General features: G+C 44.0%; 1 protein-coding gene across 3 annotated transcripts in view; it reads left to right on the top strand.

Annotated features, from left to right (window-relative positions):
* Window positions 1-11,605: 11,605 nt before the first annotated feature.
* LOC140741225 (natural resistance-associated macrophage protein 2-like) overlaps window positions 11,606-14,075 on the top strand; it is a 124,014-nt gene continuing 121,544 nt past the window's right edge. For 2 of the 3 annotated variants that reach the window (XM_073071182.1, XM_073071181.1), the window contains exon 1: window positions 11,606-11,707. The gene's annotated coding sequence lies outside the window, so the exon portion shown is untranslated. Of the gene's footprint in view, window positions 11,708-11,735; window positions 11,778-14,075 lie in introns of those variants that run through there. The other variant, XM_073071183.1, reaches the window with a different exon arrangement.

Here is a 14,075-nt window from a genome sequence, read left to right as displayed (position 1 = left end):
GCAGGTCTATTCCTCCAGCGAGCTGCTTGTTGGCAGAGGAGCTGGACTTGGTGTTACTGCTTGCTACAGGAAAGAATCAGAGATGATGTGCTAAGGCAGTGAGCAGTATAACTGCGAATGATTGTCTTGGATGTTTCTTCTGAGATAGCAATACCCTGTTGGATTGGACATTGATAATGTAAAATGCTCCAAGTCTGTTTCCCTTGTTTATTGGAGTGATAGTCAGTGATTGAAGTGAGGACTAGGCTTCAAGCCAGGGGCTAACCTGTTGCAGGGGTCCTGGAGAGGAGACACCGGATCCGGGCGGTGTAGCTTGCATCCATGCTGGGTTGGAGGCTGGCTCCTTCTGTCAGTGCTGCCCTCCAGTGTTCAATCAGTGGAATGACAAGCTGGATTGCAAGCACTCATGCATGCACACTTTCGTCTGCAGACTGCTGAGAACTGCTTGTTCAAGCCGATATCATGCATCATCAATTTACAGGACATGTCACTCAGAGACTTGGGCTATATATTTATATTTTGTGTGACTGTATGTTTACTTTCTACCTTATATGTGCTATATGTGCCTTGTGCTGTATATAACTTTTGGTACTGTGTTTTGTAACTTGGCCCTGGAGTAACATTGTTTCATTTGACTGTATTCATTAGTATTCGTGTATGGGTGAATGACAATTAAACTTGAACTTGCACTTGAGAATGGCTTTGGATCTATGCTTAGCCATGCAGTCATAGGTATAAAGCAGGTAGAGCAGGGGGCTAAGCACACAGCCTTGTGTTACACCTATGATTGTGCATCAGATGTTACAGGGTTGAGTAAAGAGCCAATGAAACAGTATCTGCTGTTGTGACAGTACCCAAGTTACTCCTCCGACAAGAGCTGATATGTTTCATTACCAATCTTTCAAACACTTCATCACAGTGGAGTCAACTGCTACTGGACAATAGTTATTGAGGCAGATTCTGGAGCAGTCTGGGACCTGGGCAGGTTGAAGCGGTCGCAAGACTGTGAAGGTATTATCAACCTGACAGATAATGAGGTCCTGGATTTTTACTGCAGGCTTAACCCAGTTGCTGGGCTTCAGCTCAGTGCCCACTGGTACTATGAAAGCAGACATCAGGAGAACGTGAAACTGAAGACTGTCCGATCAACCTGCAGCCTTCCCATGCCAAAGAAGGTGGTTAAGCCCAGCACCTGCAGGCCTCCAGTCTGACCATCCTTGAGAGATGCTACAGGCTCTTGTGCCAATTTGCCATTGAGGTGATCACACTTCACGGCTTCAAAGTCATATACCAGGGACCAACTTACTGTATAGCATAGTTGGCATGGACCATTTGGGCTGAAAGGCCTGTTTACATGCTGCATGTCTCATTGACTTCACAGTTTCACCATCTGACTGTCTTCATTTATTCTGAGATGTCCACGGTGGCCCCTACCACAGAGGCAAACATTAGCAGATTGACAGGACATCATTGAAAGCTGTTGTCTCACTTGGGTTGATTATGGAATCCACTTAATGCCAGTCTCCCTAAAACGTTTACCATTTTCTCTTTACTCCATCAAAACCCTACATGGTCTTGAACATTTCTACTAAATTTCCTACCAATCTTCTGTACTTTATACAGAACAGTTCAATCTTTTCCAGTCTCTTCATAAAACTGTAATAGAGTCAGAAAATAATGTAGCATAAAAACAGGCCCTTTGGCCCAACTGTTCCATGCTGACTTTGGTTCCCGCCAAGCCAGTTCCAGTTACCTTTATCTGGCTCATATCCCCTTGAACCCCTCCTATCCATGTATTTATCCAAATGTCTTCTCAATTCTATTAATGTGCTCACCTCTACTACTTCCTCTAGTAGCTCATTCCATATATTCACTACCCTCTGTGTGAAAAAGTTGTCCCTCAGGTCTCTTATAAATCTTTTCTCCCTCACTTTAAACCTGTGCTCTCTAGTTCTTAGTTCCTGTTCTTTGGGAAAAGACAGACAGACGTACTTTATTGATCCCGAGGGAAATCGGGTTTCGTTACAGTTGCACCAACCAAGAATAGTGTAGAAATATAGCAAAACATTGTCCAAGATGGCATGCAACTTGGACAGCATCCTCTTTTCAGACACCACCGTCAGAGAGTCCAGTTCCACCCCCACAACATCACTGGCCTTACGAATGAGTTTGTTGATTCTGTTGGTGTCTGCTACCCTCAGCCTGCTGCCCCAGCCCACAACAGCAAACATGATAGCACTGGCCACCACAGACTCGTAGAACATCCTCCGCATTGTCCAGCAGATGATGCTGTCCAGGTCCCTCATAATTTTATATACCTCTCACCCGTCAGTCTCCTACTTTTAGAGGAACAAAGACTTTGCCCCACCAACCACTCCCTATAACGCAGGCCCTCAAGCCCTGGCGATATCCTTGCATATCTTCTCGGCGCTCTATCCAGTTTAATGATGGCAAACAAAACTGTACACAGTATTCAGGGTCAGAATCAGAATCAGGTTTATTATCACCAGCATTTTTACTCCTCACATATGTAAGAAATAAAGTCAATTCAATTCAATTTTAACCTTCCAAACTAACTTGCCAAGTTGATCCATGTCAAAGACATCATTAAAGGCCAAATACACAATGACCACTGCCATACCCTTAATCTACCATTTAGGTTACCTTTCTCAAAGTTCTTTTTAGAGATTTGATAGACATGATTTTCCATGTACAAAGCTGGGCTGACTATTCCTAATTAGATTTTGTCTATTCAAACATCACTTTTGGCTCAAATCTGTGCACTGATGATGCTATTGTTTCAGCCCTCCGCTGCATCCTGCCCCATCTGGAAAATGGTGCCTCATATATCAGGATGCTGTTTATTGATTTCAGCGATCATCCCATAGAAGCTGGTGGGTAAAATCCTTGTTGGGTCTCAGCATCCCTCGCTGAAACTGGCTCTTGGACTTCTTGGACTTCAAAATGACCAATCAGTTCATGTCGGCAGCAACATCTCTAGCTCCATCACGCTGAGCACCGGCACCCCCCAGGGCTGCGTGCTCAATCCGCTGCTGTTCATGCCGTTGACACATGATTGTACTGCTAGAACCAGCTCAGACTGAATCATCAAGTTCAACAGTGATTGGCCTCATCAACAATGACGATGAGACTGCGTACCTGGCGGAGTTAGAAGATCTTGTAGAATGGTGCGATCACAACAACTTGAGACTCAACATGGACAAGACCAAAGAGATGATTGTGGACTTTAGGAAGGTTCAGACTGACCACTCCTCACTGCACATTCACGGCTCCTCTGTGGAGAGAATTAGGAGCAGCAAATTTCTAGGTGTGCACATAATGGACAATCTCACCTGGTCTTGCAATAACACTACTTTGGTCAAGAAAACATAGCAACATCTCCACTTCCTGAGGAGACTGAGGAGAGTGTGGCTACACCCTCTCCATTCTAACCATTTTTTACAGGAGTACCTTTAAGACTGTCCTGACCAGCTGCATCACCATCTGGTACAGGAGGTGGAAGGCATCTGACTGTAAGACCCTACAAAGGATTGCGAGGACTGCTGAGAGGATCATCGGGGTCTCTCTTCCACCCATCCAAGGTATTTATCAGGAGTGTTGCGTATGCAAGACCCTTAGCATTGTCAAGGATTCCACCCAGTACCTTACATGCCATTGATTTCAGACTCGCCAGCCTGTAATTTCCTGGCTTGTCTTTGCTGCCCTTCTTAACTAGTGTAAAGGGGGTTTCTTCTTTTTTCTTTGTTACTGTGTATGTAATCAAAATGGCGTCTTTGTTTTGTTAAAAGTAGGAATGCTTCTTTGTTATGATAAGTGCTGGAAGTTTGTTTGGGTTAAAATTACTGATATCATGAATTGTATTTGTTTGTTAACCAATTGGGATTAATGTTATTCTTTCTTGTGGGTCTGTAAACTGATTGTTGGCGGGCATTTTGGGCAGTCGGCGTGAGGGGGTGAGAGAGAGAGGACGTGATGCTGGAAGCTGGGCGACGGAACGGACCCCGAGCGGGGGTCCGAGGCCCAAGGTTTTCGGTGAGGAGAGGAGACGAAGACAGATTCGGATGGAGTGTCTGGTCGACCACCGTGGTTGGTCCCAGGCGGCGGGTCGAGGAGTTCGGAGGGGATCGAATGGTGGCCAGAAGATTTCAGTAATTGAGCTCCAACGGTTGTGCATGAAGTGGTTTGGACTTTGATAAGATTGGCGCTTTTTCTTTATTTTTTTCCTTCATATACACTGTATCGTTATTAATCACTTAGTTATAGTAACCTTTATAAATTGTACTCATTTAATCGCATATGGTGTACTGTCTGTTTTTGGGCGAGGCGGGGACATCACACAGCATCCACACCAGCTGATTACCCAGTTTGGCGGGGCCGAAGGCTGCTCCCCCTAGACGAGAACGAGCTGAGCGAGCCTGAGGCAACCCAGGGGGTTACATTGTGGGGGCTCGTCCAGGATTGATTTCTGTGGAAGCTGTGCAATGTAACCCCCTGGGTCGCCTCATTACACCATTAGCCACCCTCCCATTCTCTTGAACATCACCTGGCTAAGGATAAAGTGAATATCTCTGCAAGGGTCTTCACAATTTCTTCTCTAGCTTCCCACAAGGTCCCACTTGGTCAGGCTCTGGGGATTTATCCACCTTAGTGCACTTTAAGGATGCCAGTACTTCCTCCCTGCTAATTCATATGCAGTCCAAGACATTTGAGACCTTAACCTATAAACCCATGCTATCTTTCTCCATAACTATTTTGAAGCTAATAAAATTATGGTCACTGGGCCCAAAGTGGTCAGTGACAGATGTCCCATCACTTAGCCTACCTCATTCCCCAGGAGGAGATCCAGCATTGTGCCCTCTTTGGTAGGTCCCTCTACATATTGATTAAGGAACTTTTCTTGGGACACATCTAAAAAATTCCACCTCATCCAACCCCTTTGCACTATGGATGACCCAGTCCATCTACAAGTAACTCACACTCAAGGAACAATTCACTTGTACTCCTATGTTCATCTGTTCTACAAACCTTGGTCTTCGTGGAACCCTATTCTCTTTTAGTTAACCATTTTCCCTTAATATACTTGTAAAATCTCTTGAAATTCTCCTTAATCTTCTCTGTCAAAGCCATCTCATGACCTCTTTTATCATTTTTTTCCTTCAATACACTTTTACATCCTTATACTCCCAGTATTAATTTGATCCCTGCCAGTACCTGACTCATGCCTCCTTTTTCCTGGCCAGCTTGGCTGATTGACCTCCAACAACAACCATCTTTCTTTGTAAGAGGTACTGTCATAGACAGAAGAGTTTTCCCTTTGTTGTCCAGTGGGCCAATTTTCCCAGGGCTCCCTTATACCATGCTTGGTCAAACAACGCCAAGGGGTGTTGCTCTCAATTTACCTCAGTAATTCAGCTGTTTTGTTCAGACCAAGGATACAATGATACCTTGAGCTGAATGGTTCCAGTGAAACCCAATCTGAGAATCAGTGAGGAGATTACTGGTGAAAGGAACAATAGCTTGTGAAGTTGAAGAAGAAAACAACATACTAAATTGAAGAAGAGTTTCAGCCTGAAATGTTGATTGTACTTTTTTCCCACAGATGCTGCATGACTTGCTGAGTCCCTTCAGCATTCTGTGTGTGTTGCTCGAATTTCCAGCATCTACAAATTTTCTGTTGTTTGTGTACTAAATCTAAGAGTTGTTCCACCAGAGAAATCTGTCAGATGGCTGTAATGGGCAACGGCATTTTGACCGACAGTCTAAATTCCATACACTCATGACTCAACAACTTGTTCACAATCTAACCAAAACAGTCTGAAGGGCTTTGATTTCCCGGAGTTGATTGGAGTCCCTTTCTGAACTGTCATTGGTAAAGTATTAGCCATGCATTTCTGTAAACTAAAAATACATGAATTTCATTATGAGGTCCAAAGAACCATAATAACTCCTTGTATTGTAGCTGTGAATTCAATCACTGGAGAGACACTAAAGCTGGTGATGTAAGGTCTTTATTCATCACCACAAGCTTGGTATTCTCCTGGAGACCCTCTCAGTAGAGTTTCCGCAAACTCAAAGTGCAGCAAGTGTGTGTGAGGACATTGGATGAAAAGGGATCATTGATGTAATATTACCAAATGTCAAAGGTAGTTGGGTAGTCTGTGTTTTGTTGAAGATGGTCATTGCCTGGCACATTGTTGGCAACAATGCTACTTGCCATTTATCAGCCATTGCCTGAAAGTTATAGATTCAGAAACAGAATCTTCAGCCCAAATATGTCCATACTGACCATCAATATCCTATCTATACCATTCCCATTGTCCAGCACTTGGCACATAGTCTACTATGGCATGGCATTTCAACAGCTCATCTCAAAACCTCTTAAAACTCTGCTTTCACCACACCCCTTAGACAGGGTTTTCCAGATTCCAGTCACAATTTGGGTGGAAAAACTCCTCCTTGAACCCCTTTTAAATTTCCTAGCTGTTACCTTAAATCAATGTCCTCTGGTTCCAGGAACCTCTACTATGGGGAAAAGTTTCTCACTATCTACCCCATCTATGCCCCTCATAATCTTGTACACATCGACAGGTCTCCACCAGCCTTCTCCACTCCAAGGAAAACAAACCTAGACTATCTACTCTGTCTTCATAACCAAAACATTTCATCCCATGCAAGACCTACGTGAATTTCCTCTGCGTCCTCTCCAGTGCAGTCGCATCGTTCCTATAGCAAGGTGACACAGTACTCCAGCTATAGTCTGGCTAGAGTTTTATAAAGTTACACCATAACCTCTGTATTCTTTCAGTCTTTGCCCTGGCTATCGAAGTCAAGTATTCTGTATGCCTTGTCGACCAGGAATCATTGGACTCATACACCAAGACTTCTCCATTCCTCAGTACTTCCTAGGGTCCTACAATTCATTATCCATATCCTTATGAGTTCTCTCAAAATTCATCCCCTCATATCTTTCAGAATTAAATTTTTTTTTTGCCCAATTTACTAGAAATACTGTTCTGTAACCAAAGATAATCTACCTTACTGTTAAAAACAACACCAATTTTTATTTCATCCACAAACTTACAAATCATAACTCCAACATTCACAAGTTAATGAAAATGAAAATAAAGGAACCACAGATGCTGGAAATCTGTAAAAGAGAAAAACAGTAAATGACAGAAACACTCGGTAAGTCAGGCAGTATCTATGGAACAAGGAACAATTAATATTTCAGGTCCTGAATTCTTCATTAGAACTGGAAAAAGAGAGAAAACAAGTTAATTTGAGGGCAGGAAAGGCTAGTGGTTTGGGAGGGGAGAGCTGGAATCAAAAGGGCCATCTCTGATAGGGTGAGACCAAATGACTAAATATAACAGTTAGGTCAGCTGAATCTTATATCTGTGTAATGTGTTGCTAATTGTAAGGCTGTGAGACTTGCCCAACAGGACAGTCTATATAAATCAAAACACTGAGCCAAAATGATGACAGACAGAAATGACCAAATCCTGGACAGAGAGTTTGATATTAAGTGTAGAGGGTGCCCAGATGTTGAAGAAATTTGTGTTGGGCCTTGGTGTAATGATGCAGGAGGTCACAGACAGCAAGGTCAGAGTGCGAGGAGGATGGAGAATTAAAATGGCAGGCAACCTTTGACCACCATCCTCTGCTTTCTATTACCAAGCCAGTTTTGGATCCATTATGCCAAACTGACCTGGGCTCTTACCTTTTAAACTAAAAGTGGGATCTGTTCAAAGGCTTTACCGAAGTCCATGTAGATTGCATCAATTGAACTATCCACACACTGACACATTTAGTCGCCTCCAGCTATTCAATCAAATTGTTTGACAAGGATCTCCCCTTTACAAACTCATTTGACTGTGTTTGATTAATTTCTGCCTCTTCATGTGCAGACTAACCTTATTCCTCAGATCTTTTCGCAATAACTTCTGTAATGCCCTGGTAAAGGTTTTACTGCAATCGTTGTTGGGTATTTCATGTAATAAGGGATGCTTAAGAATCTGTGTCGTCCAATCAGGAGAGTGGAACTGAGAGGAAGTTCTAAGGAATGCTGGGGGAGCAGTTTTTGTGACAAACACTGAAGTAGGTCAAGGTCTTTTTTCGGCGGGAGGTGGAGAGAGGAGTTTGAGAGAACTGGCTGTAGGATTTGATCTGGCAGGACCATGCAATCCAATGGAGCCCAAGAGGGGAACTTTTACCGGGGAGTGGTGAACGGGAGCTGGTGCAGTGTGTACATCGAAAACAACGGCTTCTGGAAGATTCGAGCTCCAACGTGCACATGTGACTGTTAAGTATAATGGGCCCTTTTTGGTTTTTTCTTACTTTCTTTTAATTAACCGTTTAAGTTAACTTTCTTAAATATACTTTTTATAATTTTTTTGCAGTGTACGATAGGAGAGAACAGAGGCCCATGGGAAGAAGGGAATGGGGAGGAGCACCAGAGGGAGGTGATGGGCAGGTAAGAAGAGAAGGTGAGAGAGGGAAATCGGAATGGGGGGCATTTCCCATAATTTTGAGAAATAATGTTCATGCCATCAGGTTGGAGCTATCCAGTCAGAATATAAGGTGTTGCTCCTCCAACTTGAGTGTGGCCTCATCTGTGACAATGGAGGAGGACATGGACCGACATGCCGGAATGGGAATGGGAAGAGGAATTAAAATGGGTGGCCACTGAGAGATCCCACTTTTTCTGGCGGATGGAGCATAGGTGCTTGGCGAAGCGGTCTCCCAATCTACATCGGGTCTCACTGATAAACCAGGAGACCACACTGGGAGCACCAGACACAGTAGATGACCCCCCAACAGACTCACAGGTGAAGTGTCGCCTCACCTGGAAGGACTGTTTGGGGCTCTGAATGGTAGTGAGGGAGGAGGTGCAAGGGCAGGTGGAGCACTTGCTCCACTTGCAAGGATAAGTGCCAGGAGGCAGATTAGTGGGGAGAGACGAATGGACAAGGAAGTCGCATGCGGAAAGCAAGAAGTTGGGGGAGGGGAGGGAAAGATGCGTTTGGTAGTGGGATCCCATTGGAGATTGCATAAGTTACTGAGAATTGTGTGCTGGACAGGGAGGCTGGTGGGGTGGTAAGTGAGGACAAGAGGAACCCTCTCCTTGGTGGGGTGGCAGGAGGATGGGGTGAGGGAAGACATGGGCAAAATGGAGGAGATGTGGTTGAGGGCAGAGTTGAAATTAACTTACTAACTGGTACATCTTTGGAATGTGGGAGGCCCCAGAGGAAACCCATGCATTCACGGAAGGCGTACAAACTCCTTACAGACAACGTTGGAATTAAACTCCAAACTCCAAAGCTCCAAGCTGTAATAGTGTTGTGCTAACCGCTAGGCTACATGGCACCTGGTCACGGGACAGTCAGCACGACTTTGTGTGGGGGAAGTCTTGTCTGATAAAACTCTTGGAGTTCTTTGAGGAGGTAACCAAGAGAGTAGATGAGGGTAGGGCTTGGATGTTGTCTATATGGGCTTTAGCAAGGCCTTTGACAAGGTCCCTTATGGCAGACTAGTCTGGGAGATTAGATCACATGGGATCCAAGGGCAGATATCAGATTGGATTCATAATTGTCTCAGTGGAGGGAAGCAGAGGGTGATGGGTGATGGTCGTTCCTCGGACCGGAGGCCTCTGTCTAGTGGTGGCCCACAGGGGTCGGCGCTGGGACCTTTGTTTGTAAATACTGTGTTTAGAAACACATTGGATAGGAATGTACACAACATGGTTAGTAAGTTTGTAGTGATAGTAAATAGGTGGTGTTGTAGACAGTGTAGGAGATTATGAACAATTACAGGGGAACCTTGATCAGCTGGGTAGAGGGCTGGGGATTGACAAATGGCTCTCAATCCAGGTGAATGTAAGATTTTGCACTTTGGGAGATCAAACCAGGCTAAGACCTTATACAGGGAATGGCAGGACCCTGGGGAGTGTCATGGTGCAGAGGATATCTAGGAGTACAAATGCATCATTCACTGAAAGCATCATCACAGGTAGATAAGGTGGTGAAAAAGGCGTTTGGCACATTGGCCTTTATCAATAAGGACATTTGAGTATTAAGAGTCAGGAAGTTAGGTTGCAATTACATAAGATGCTGGCGTGATGGCCCTTTTGGAGTACTGTGTACAGTTTTGATCACCCTGTTATAGGAATGATGTTATTAAACTAGAAAGAGTGCAAAAGAGATTTACCAAGATATTGTCTGGACTCGGGGACCTGAGTTACATGGAGAGGTTGTGTAGACTGGGACTTTAATACTAGAACATTAGCTATTTCATACATGTTTTATTCTCTTAATTTATTTTTTTGTTCTTTCTCCCACCAAGTAAAGTTCCTACACGCCTGAAGCACCTTTTTAATTTTGAATTCTCCTCATCTAACATAAGCCTCCTTTTGTTTCTTGATCCGTACCTCAATATCCAGGGTTCCATGATGCCTTAGGGTTTTTAGGGATCTTTTTACCTTATTTTTCATCATTACATTGGCCCCAAATTAGATCCTAATCTTCCTTCAGCAGTTTGTTTTTTGTTTTAGATTCCAGCATCTGCAGTCTCTTGTGTCAAGATCCGAACTTACTGCATGTAGACATGGAATGCTTCTTTTGTAGAGTGGGAAGGTGAGAGGTAAAAGGGTATCACCATCCAAGGATATGAGCTGTCCTTCCAGGTGAAGCAGCCATTCATTTGTATTTTTTCCTGCATTTGGCGATCATAATGTGATCTCCACCACACTGGAGAAACCAAACACAGATCCTGAACTCCTGTTACCTCAAAACTCCTGCTTGTCCAAAATTAACTGAATGTTAAGAGCTCATATCTAAAAATCATTCAATGGTCCTGGGCACACATGTGAAACGAATGTTGGTTGTTTACTAGTGATTAAAAAATGATGGTGCTGTAATCATAGTTTCAGTGGGCAACAATTGGCATTTGTTCTGTTTGACATTCACCAGCACAGTCTGTTGAAATACAAGCACAAAGTACCTGAAAAGTTAATTTTGTTTTTTTCTCTCTTCACAGATGCTGTTTGACCTGCTAAGTGTTTCTTGATTTTTATTTCATATCTGCAGTACTTTTATGTTTGCATGTTGCCAAATTGTATCGTTTCAGCTGGAAAAATTGCAAAATTGTGTTTTTTGTGAATGGCGGTACTATATTGATCGACAGTAAAATCAGCCTTGGCAACTGAATTTGAATTCAGTTCGTGAAATAACATTTTAATGAATAATAATGAGGGGAGTTCACTGATTATAATAACGCATCCGGTTCAACAGGGTTCCGGAGCGGTCCTCCAAACGCCAGCCCCTCATTTTAGATTGAGGACAGACAATAAACGCTTACTCGTGAATGCAACGCTTTATAAAGGATTAGAAGTGGACGAGGGAATATGTAATGTAGCATTTACAGTACAGTGGTTGGTGGAACACAATTGCAAGCGTACCTCACACAGTCGACGAGCCGCTGTAGGCGCTGCGGCAGCCGGCAGGGGGCATTGCGCTTGGAGGCCTGCTGATCCTGATTGGCCGTTTTGTTAGGGTCAGGCGGTCTGGCGGGAGTGGATATAGCCAATGAGCGGCAGGGTGGGCCGGGCCAGGCCGTCCAGGGGACCTGGATGTCGGAACTTTCCGAGCCTAGTTGAACAGAGGATCCTGAAGCCGGAGCGGCCGGGCAGGTAGGATGCTGCGTATAGAATGACTAAGGAGAAACAATGAAATATCGCATTGGCTAAAGGAATATTGGAGGTGCGGATGTGTGTGATGGGGCCCTGACAGAGTTGGATGGATTGTAGCTCCCGTGTATGTGGGGTTGGAGTGGGGGTGGGGGGGTCTCCCAGGCAGGGAGTTTTGTGCTTCTGTTACCTTTTCGTGATCGCGGTCTCTTGAGTTCGAGGTTCCATAATAATTTTTACCAGTAAGGGACATGTTCAATCAGATTTGCCTGGAATTTGAGCTTTCATGGTGCCAGTCATGTTTACTGTTCGTATAAGCCAACGTAATGATAAACTTTGTGAGTGGCACATTGCTCCTTAGTGGCAAACAGTAGATGCAAAGTCTAATCAATGGACCCCATTGTTTGACCTTGTGTGGGATTCAAAATGTCAAAACAATAACGCAGTACCTTGCACGTAGTTATTAAAAAGAAATTTAAACCCAGCTACAGATGATAAAACTGATGACTGAGAGCATGGAATAATGCAGCTTTTAAAGATCGTATGAGAAGCCGATGAAAGTATTTCCTGAGCTTTGGTCCCTGACAGCTCAAGGCTTGGATGGAACAATTTGGGGATGATTGAAGGGACCAATTGTGTTACATTGAAACACCTGTGTCTGCACAGGACGTCACAATGTTTGCCTCTGACGTATTCAATGTTCGCTGTACCATCTCTAAACTCATATCAATTGCAGTCTTGAATTTGCTGAAACTTTGATTTTGCTGTCCTTCTCAGTTAGAGAAGTCGAATGCAGTAAAGAGAAAAGCTGTATATGTCTTATTCTGAGATTATACTCTGCTGATTCTATATTTTTCCCTGAAGAAACCTTCTCTTGGCATTAGTCTCTCTGAGGCTTGCACTTTCAATCTGCCACCTCATTCTTGGAAAATAATATCAAACTATCTTATTGAATCTTTCTTTAAGGAGCAATCTCTCAGCCCAGGAATTAGAACAGAGTGTTCTGAATGTACCTGCATGTTTACCTTGTAGCATAATGAGATCAGCACGCACTAGTATTTGTCACTTGTATTCTGTGCCCGTGCTTGTCCTGTATTCCATCTTTTTGACCACTGGTTTTACCCATGAGCTTTTGCAGACTCCTCACAGTTTGCTTTTCCACGTACCTTTGGATCATCAGTAAACATGAAATGCGTCATGCTGCACTGCAACTACACAAAGATTTGGAACTGCTGAGCAGAATTATTGGAGTATTTCATTGCTTCCTAACCCTCCCCCTATTTAACTAATGTGAGACCAGACACCGATTAGGGGATCGCTTTGCCAAGCGTCTTTGTTCTGTCCACCATAACAAATGGGATCTCCCAGTGACCAACCAATTTAATACCGCTTCCCATTCTTACACTGACATTTCTAAACGGCCTCTTTTACCACCAAACTGAGGCTAGTCATAGATTAGAGTTACAGCACCTCATATTCCATCTTGGTAGTCTCCAACCTTCTGGTAACCATGTGCTCCTGTTTTCCCTCATCTCTCTGGCCCCTTGACCCCTTTTTTCCCCCTCTTCCTCACCCTCATGACCTGCTCATCACCCACACCTTTCTCCATTCTGTTCCTCACTCCTTCACTTTACTCCATGGCCCACTGTCCTGTCCTATCAGATTGCATCTTATTTAGCCTTTTGCCTCTTCCACCTATCACCTCCCAGCTTCTCACACCATTTTTGCTTCTCCCCCTGCCTCATCTAACCTACCTTTCCCCCTCACCTGGATTTCTGGATTGATCAATCAATCACCAGCTACTGCTCCTCCCCCTCTTTTTTTATTCTGGCTTCTGCCCTCTTTCTTTCCTGATGAAGGGTCTTGGTCCAAAACACTGATCATTCATGTCACTCCATAAATGTTGCCTGACCTGCTGAGTTCCTCCAGCAGTTTTTGTCTAGTGCCACAAAGATTTTGTAGAGCAGTGGCAGTATACTAAAGTGGGTAACTAAAATCAAAAGGACACTGGACAAGAGTGAGGACAAATGCGTGGAAATAGTGGTGTAGTGCTTTTGAAGTTGGGCAGAGTGGGAATGGTTAATGGTTCCAGAACTGATAGTAGGGCTGTTACAGCTGGGTTACGGTTACCAGAAGCTTGGAGGGTTGCTGGAGGCTATGTAGTCAGTGCATGCAGGATTTGCCAATTCAGGCCAAAAAAGTCAAAATCTCTTTGTCAAATTAGGATTGTAGATGGCAATGAGTCCGTGTGGTTGTGAACCAGAAAGCATTTGCACTCTTGCCCTGGGCTGTAATACAAATAAATGTAAATTACTCATTTTTGAAGTGAAAATAGGAGTCTGTGTCTTGTGGGTGGAATGGACATGACTGA

The sequence above is a fragment of the Hemitrygon akajei genome, chromosome 18 (assembly GCF_048418815.1).
Source record: "Hemitrygon akajei chromosome 18, sHemAka1.3, whole genome shotgun sequence".
In the NCBI taxonomy this organism is placed as follows: Eukaryota; Metazoa; Chordata; class Chondrichthyes; order Myliobatiformes; family Dasyatidae; genus Hemitrygon; species Hemitrygon akajei.
The sequence above is the reverse complement of the archived record's forward strand: the minus strand, read 5'-3'. Positions and strand labels throughout refer to the sequence as shown.